This window comes from Liolophura sinensis, chromosome 7 (genome assembly GCF_032854445.1).
Source record: "Liolophura sinensis isolate JHLJ2023 chromosome 7, CUHK_Ljap_v2, whole genome shotgun sequence".
Taxonomy (NCBI): domain Eukaryota; kingdom Metazoa; phylum Mollusca; class Polyplacophora; order Chitonida; family Chitonidae; genus Liolophura; species Liolophura sinensis.
In genome coordinates, this window is record NC_088301.1 from 6,227,516 (window position 1) to 6,235,618 (window position 8,103).

Consider the following 8,103-nt stretch of genomic DNA (forward strand, 5'->3'; position numbering starts at 1 on the left):
ATTAAAGGAAGTGAACTTTATCCACGTGTTAGTGTGTGTCGGTTATCTGTCTGCTATCGCTCCCGAGTGAGAGGAAGAACACCTATTAAAGTAGACGTATCGTCTCAAATATATTGTTTCACCAATTTGACAACTGTGCAAAAGTTCAGTTCATAAACTTTGATTGAAACAAATGTCAGTAACATACAGGTCCGTATAGCTTGTGAGACCATTTTCTTTCTTATGATTTCTCGGTCAAAACAATCAACACGTCTCTAGAAAAAAATTACATGAGACCTTTTCAGATGACGTAAAATCCATGTAACAGATCGCTGGACAATAAACGTATATTGGATCATTAGGGGTGATACATTGAACTAAAACAGTGCACATGTCGTTGTCAAAGCACAGCTAGTATACAACAGCAATATGGTGGATGGTCTTGTATCAGCGGTCAGAGCACAGCTAGTATATTATCGCAGTATGGTAAGTGTTCTTCTTGTATCCGTTGTCAAAGCACAGCTAGTATATAACAGCAATATGGTGGATGTTCTTGTATCAGTTGTCAAACCACAGCGTGCATATAATAGCAATATGGTGGGTGTTCTTATTGTATCAGCGGTCAAAGCACAACTAGTATATAACAGTGATATGGTGAGTGTTTTTGTATCAGTTGTCAAAACACAGCTTGTATATAACAGCAATATGGCGGGTGTTTCTTGTGTCAGCTCTCAATCTCACCTAGTATGTAACAGTGATAACTTTGCACATGTAGGAAAAGACAAGCTACACAACGCTGACATTTGGGCTGTCAGATCTGTTTCTGTTTGAGCTGGTTGATAGTTTACGGCTTACTCAAGAATATTTGACATATAAGACGGTGGTAGTTGGAGTAACAAAGGGTATATACCAGGATCAAACGACCAGAATTTAATCCGCATCATCTCCGACTCCATTTAAATTGAAGCCAGTTATAGAAATGCGTACGTTTAAACTACCTTGTGGTTAGAACAAGAAAACAGATGACCCGATGTCAGTATAATGTGACTGGATGGGGTGTCATGTCAGGTGTCTTTGGCATGATACTTCAGTGGCGGCTGCACTTTTGGCGGCATGGGTTTGCTCTGTCACAAGATGAGACAGTGTATGTACATACACCTAAAGACTCGTCGTCGTCGTCGTCACAGGACTGAAAAATTAAGTACAACGTTAAACCCCAAGCATTCATTGATTCATACAATCATATACCGTCGAAAAATGAACAAGGTAAACCTCCAGTTACCATTCAGTCATAAACGGTTTTTCACACGAATGTTACCAGAAAATCTGAAAGTCTTTTTACCTGTTCTTCTCCTTAATGACCATTTTAACTATTAACCGCATAGAAAAATAAAGAGCCGAATAGAGTTTGGGTGAATAAAAGACAACATTTTTATTATGCTGGCTAAAACAATAAAACATGCCGGAGCAATTAAAGCGACATAGAATGAAGACTATGCATTTCACTAGTTGGCGCAGCATATAAAAATGTCGAACCCTCAATAAAAGTCTAACCCACATGGGGTATGTCTATGAATGTTTAAAAACACTAAAAACAGGCGATAGGAACCTGCTGATGTCCTCCAATGAGTATATATTAATCATTTATTAGGGAGGGAGTGGTGGGATAAAAGACTAAAGGCGTGCCACCGCGAAGGCGCGTACAGTGAAATGCGGATTCCGACCAGGGCGAGCAGCTTATAAATACCCTCACAAACAGGCTTGGGCCGGCATTTGCATATAATGCTCGAACACAGCACCGAGGAGATCAGTTGGTCAGCATACACATTCAAATAGTGCTGTACTCCACCAGACAGCTGTTCGTCTGCTCAGATTTGCATATAAATACCCGAGCGCCGAGCAGAGGCAAATCAACACATACACATTCAAATAGTGCACGTGTTGTTGGGCGAAATTACACTGCCGCATACGTGGCATTAAAAGTATATTAATTCCATCAATATTATTAATTAATTTCCTTACTAAACTTTCCAACTAAGCTATATTTTGGTTTTGATCTGATTGGTGTTTTAGGCCATAATCAAGAATATTTCACTTATACGACGGCAGCTGGAATTATGGTGTGTGGAAATCGAGCAGAGATCGGGGCGACACCCTTAGGAATGTGCACGTTTATATTTTGGTGCATTGCTCAGTCTTTGTGCATGTGTGTATAATTGTGACTGTAAAGATTTGGTGCAGTGCGCGGTATTTGTGCATGTGTGTATAATTGTGACTGTAAAGATTTGGTGCAGTGCGTGGTATTTGTGCATGTGTGTATAATTGTGACTGTAAAGATTTGGTGTATTGCTCGGTATTTGTGCTTGTGTGTATAATTGTGACTGTAAAGATTTGTTTATTCACACGTACTCCGGTGATATTTCAATAATTCAAAACAGTTTCCTCAAATGAAGAACGATGATTTTACGTGAACATACCTACGTGAAAAAGAGTCAAATTTTAATATATCAACCACATAATATTTAACCAATATTCCTACTATGTCGCTATACGCCTTTCCTTAGAGGGTTCTGTCGGGCACGGTAAACTCAGCCAACTCTGCTTCTGAAGATATCGTGGGGAAATTACCATGTGAGATAAGATCACCGCAAAACTTGTTAATCAAGTTTAACCGTTCCACTGAAATCTTCTTTGTCCAAGAATATGCTGCCGCCATGGAATTTTTTTTATATGTGTCCAAAAATTTTCCGTCTTTATCACTGTGTGTACTCTTGTTAAGCCAATCAATGACTTTGGTGTCAACGGGCACTCCCAACCAGCCGTATATCTTATGCAGCATCTCCATAGGGTGTTGTGCCAGATCCTCATAGATCACTTCAAGGAAAGTTCCCGGGTATTGTTTCTCCAATTCGTATCTTGTCTTCAAATCGTCTCCTATTAAGTTACACACATACTGGGGAAGAATATCTTTCTTTGGTTTATAATCGTATGTTATCCAGGAATTGATTAGACCGCGAGGGTCTCGCAGTAAATGGATGACCTTCACAGAAGAATCTTTTTTTAACAACTCTGTAACAACTCTCATACGGGTGCGGATGGTCTTGATCACTCGGATTGGAGCTCCTAGGCAGGCACTTCCTAACTCTTCCGCACATTCTTCCACTGACTTTCTACATTTCGAATACTTTGATACCATCACTGACTGTCCTGCAAACGGAACCAGTGCCCGTTTATCTATTCTTGTGATTTGACAATTGAACAAAGATTCCAGCGTATGCACTTGGTATGGCATTTGTAGCCCTTCAAGCTTGTTTGGCCTGAAAAGAGAACATATTTAAACATTTACAAGCTGCATGAATGCAGACAAAATACACAACAATGCTATTCAATTTATTTATTTATTTATTTATATATTTGATGTTTTACGCTGTACTCAAGAATATTTCACTTATACGACAGCGGCCAGCTTTGTGGCGGGAGAAAATCGGGCAGTACTATTTAAATTTATTTGTTTGATTGATGTTTTACGCCGTACTCAAGAATATTTCACTTATACGACGGCGGCCAGCATTATGGAAGGTGGAAACCGGGCACAGCCCGGGGGAAACCCACGGCCATCCGCAAGTTGCTGTCAGACCTTCTCACGTACGGCCGGAGAGGAAGCCAGCATAAGCTGGACTTGAAATCACAGCGACCGCATTTGTGAGAGATTCCTGGGTCATTACGCTGCGCTAGCGCTTTAACGGACTGAGCCACGGAGGCCCCGTACTATTTAAAGGTTTTAACAGTAACGTCCCAAATTCTCATATTTTTTGTGAAAGATTTGTCATAATATACCACTTATTATCAGTTACATGCACCGGTACCATCTTTAATTTCTATGGTAACAATAGCGTTTAAATTAAACTTCTGTTATTGAATTATGTGGAATCGGCCTCTGGTGGATTTCCAATTTTAACCGGATGCTCAGTCGAAAAATTACCATTTAGTGCCGTTTATAAGAGTGGGAGGTTCTCCTGTCTTTAAATAGTGATATTCCATCTGGTGAAATGGCTCAAACACGTAAAACGTCCCTTTCGTCTGCTGTATGAGCTCGCCCGTCAACGTTGACCCTGAGCGGAAGTAGGCGAGAACGAGGACTTTCACCGGTTCCCGGATTTTGCTCCTTACTTCTGCTGTAACTTCAAAGGAAGTCACATTTTGTGCAGTATCTCCACTGTCTGCTTTATCTATAAATAACAGAAATATGAGTTTAAAAGTATTTGATAAAAACCCTTGTGGGTTTTCAGCGAAACTACCAGTCGTGTTGAAAGCCTTGATCGGACATGTGTTCTTATACTGTGAGTGTGGCTAGGTTCGATGTAGCCCTGGGGCCTAACTTGGTCGTGTGTGTTTTTCTATCGTGTTTGATTTGATTTGATTTGAATGGTGTTTTACGCCGTACTCAATAATATTTCACTTTTACGACGGCGGCCAGCATTATGGTGGGAGGAAACCGGGCAGAGCCCGTGGGAAGCCCACGACCATCCGCAGGTTGCTGTCAGACCTTCCCACGTACGGCCGGAGAGGAAGCCAGCATGAGCTGGACTTGAACTCACAGCGACCGCATTGGTGAGAGACTTCTGGGTCATTACGCTGCGCTAGCGCGCTAACCGACTGAGCCACGGAGGCCCCCTCCTCTATTGTGAGTGTGATTTATGTTTGATACAACTCTGAGGCCTGGCTGGGACAGGTCTCTGTTCTTGTGTTGGGGAGTGTACCTAAGCTCGAAGCAACTCTGATAACAGTTTCTAGTTGGGTCGGGTGTCTGCTCTTGTATTGGGAGTGCACCTAGATTTGATGTAACTCTGATAACAGTTTCCAGATGGATCGGATGTCTGTTCTTGTGTTGGTAGTGTGCCTAGATTTGATGTAACTCTGATAACAGTTTCCAGATGGATCGGATGTCTGTTCTTGTGTTGGTAGTGTGCCTAGATTTGATGTAACTCTGATAACAGTTTCCAGATGGATCGGATGTCTGTTCTTGTGTTGGTAGTGTGCCTAGATTTGATGTAACTCTGATAACAGTTTCCAGATGGGTCGGATGTCTGTTCTTGTGTTGGTAGTGTGCCTAGATTTGATGTAACTCTGATAACAGTTTCCAGATGGATCGGATGTCTGTTCTTGTGTTGGTAGTGTGCCTAGATTTGATGTAACTCTGATAACAGTTTCCAGATGGATCGGATGTCTGTTCTTGTGTTGGTAGCGTGCCTAGATTTGATATAACTCTGATAACATTCTCCAGTTGGGTCGGATGTCTGTTCTTCAGTTGAGAGTGTACCTAGATTTGATGTAACTGTGATGACAGCCTACAGCTGGGTCTGGTCTGTTGGGAGTGTAACTCGGTTTGACGCAATTCTGGCGAAGGTTTATACGGACCGGGTGTCTGTTCCTGTGTTGGGAGTGTACCTAGATTTGATGCCACTCTGATGACATCCTCCAGGTGGGTCGGATGTCTGTTCTTGTGTTGGGAGTGTAGCCTACCTAGATTTGATGTAACTCTGATAACATTCTTCAGGTGGGTCAGATGTCTGTTCTTGTGTTGGGAGTGCCCCTAGGTTTGATGTAACTCTGATAACATCCTCCAGTTGGGTCGGATGTCTGTTCTTGTGTTGGGAGTGTGCCTAGATCTGATATAACTCTGGTGACAGCCTCCAGGTGGGCCGGGTGTCCGTCCTTGAGTTATGAGTGTACCTAGATTTGATGTAGCTGTGATGACAGCCTCCAGCTGGGCCTGGTCTGTTGGGAGTGTAACTAGGTTTGACGCAACTCTGGCGAAGGTTCACACGGACCGGGTGTCTGTTCCTGTGTTGTGAGTGTGCTTAGGTTTGATGTAACTCTGACGACAGCTTCTAGCTAACGCTGGGTATTTGTTCTTGTATTGTAATCTAGCTAGGTTTGATGTAACTCAGGTGAAGGGTCGAGTGTGTGTTCTTGTGTTGGGAGTGCGCCTGGCTGGGTTCTGTTCAAGCCGTTTTGGTGTTTAGAGTATACCTTGGATTGATGCAACTTTGCTGAAGGCCTAGGTGGGTCGGGTGTCTATTCTTGTGTTAGGAGTGCGCCTAGCTGGGTCCGGTGTCATTTTAAAGTGAAATCCTTAAAAACGATTTAGGCGCCTCCGTGACTCAGTCGGTTAGCGCTCTAGCGCAGCGTAATGACCCAGGAACCTCTCACCAATGCGGTCGCTGTAAATCTAGCTCATGCTGGCTTCCTCTCCGGCCGTAAGTGGGAAGGTCTGCCAGCAACCTGCGGATGGTCGTGGGTTTCCCCCGGGCTGTGCCCGGTTTCCATCCACCATAATGCTGGCCGCCGTCGTATAAGTGAAATATTCTTGAGTACGGCGTAAAACACCAATTAAATAAATAAATAAATAAATAAAAAACGATTTAGGCTTTATGCAATTGCCAAATTCCGTCCTGAAAATCCAAACATGAGAGAAAATCGCCCTACTGATTTCTTTCTAAAAGATTTGAAATCAAAACTTTGAAAGTTTTCAAAATCACCTGGTCATATGTTGATCATACGATACTTTTTCTGTATGCACAACTGTCACCTCATCCTTTTGCTAAAACGGACAAAGATGATCGTATATGGTCATTAAAATGGGTGTAATTTTCCCGGAATCCGTAATAATGCATTTACACCATACACGACTGCATTATACCTGTGTATTACACTTCACCTCATTAAAACAGTTCAATTTGGAAAAGAAACTTGCATTGAATCTTTACAAGAATAAATATACTCACATGCATGCGTTCGTATATCAGCCTTCATTGTCCAGCTTATAAAAAGGACAAATATCAGAGTCATTATTACAACCATGACCATCCGTCTCTGTCTGCAGACCGCAGAGTAAGGGATCCGACATGTTGTACAGAGCAGCGGCGAGTCTGTGATAAAGAAATAGAAAAGACTATCAACCAACGTAAATTTAAACTTGCCTAAGGATTGAAAGGTAAAGTTCATTTCACACGTTGGGATTTGTGGTTCATTTTGATTAGACAAGTCGAATTCGAACTGTCAGTTGAAAAAAGGACCAGTACTATTTCCTACGCCTTGTAGAATTAGACAAATCACATCCTGTAAAAACGGCTTGGGGAAATAGAGCTGGTGCTATTGCATTCCACTAGTCGATACGCGAAATGGGATCGTCTGAAAGAGGATTTGGAATAGAGTTTCGACCGGGAAGCAGCATTTAGTACAGTTTAGCGACGAATGCAAAACTTGAAAATATGTGCACAATAATAGCCAACTTATACTTGACATTGCCCACACACTGTATAATAAAGGGTACAGAATTGTGCACAGTGCAGCAAAGACATCCGGCATTCTGAGTTACGCTATTTATATGCCAAACCGGCGCTAATGCAACATTACATGTACGTGGGAGGTCTAAAAGCCTGTTGGCGGTTTTCGGTTTCTCTCGGCCTCTGCACGTTTCCTCCCACCATAATGCTGGCCCCCAGTGAAATATACTTTATCCTTGGTTAAGAGTTTTAAAGAACTGTTTTAACATGTAAAAACTCGACGCGAAAGGGGGACTTAGAGCTTTGAGAGACTTTCTTGGAATAAAAAGTTCATACATGTATGAACTCAAAAACGACGGGGTTTCTCAGCATTCACATATGTACATTTCATTTCCCCTGTGCAGATTTTCGCAAATTCTGGAACAGCTTGCGCTTAGGTACATTCAAAGTTAAGCCAGGCATACATCTTTATACCTGAGTTTTACTATAAAATTATTGGAATTTTAGTCTAGGCTAAACTGCTAAAACATCTATGAACAATTGGGCCCGGACTCGTGTAACGTTTCATAGTCTCAATATAAAGTACACACATTGTCACAATCTCACATTTACAAATGCATGTAATCGCCCTGAAAAATTGATCTTGTTTATTTTAATGCTGTGTAAAAGCTAACTTACTTTTAGAATCCTGATCCATCTTTAACTACTGTTCGTCTGCCTCAAGAAGTTAAAACCTCACATCTCAGCCGTCGGAAGTTTCTCTCTATTTCTCAATGAAGCTTAACTTTGGATATACTGGATCCGTTATCATGTATACCTATTTCTGCGAGACCCT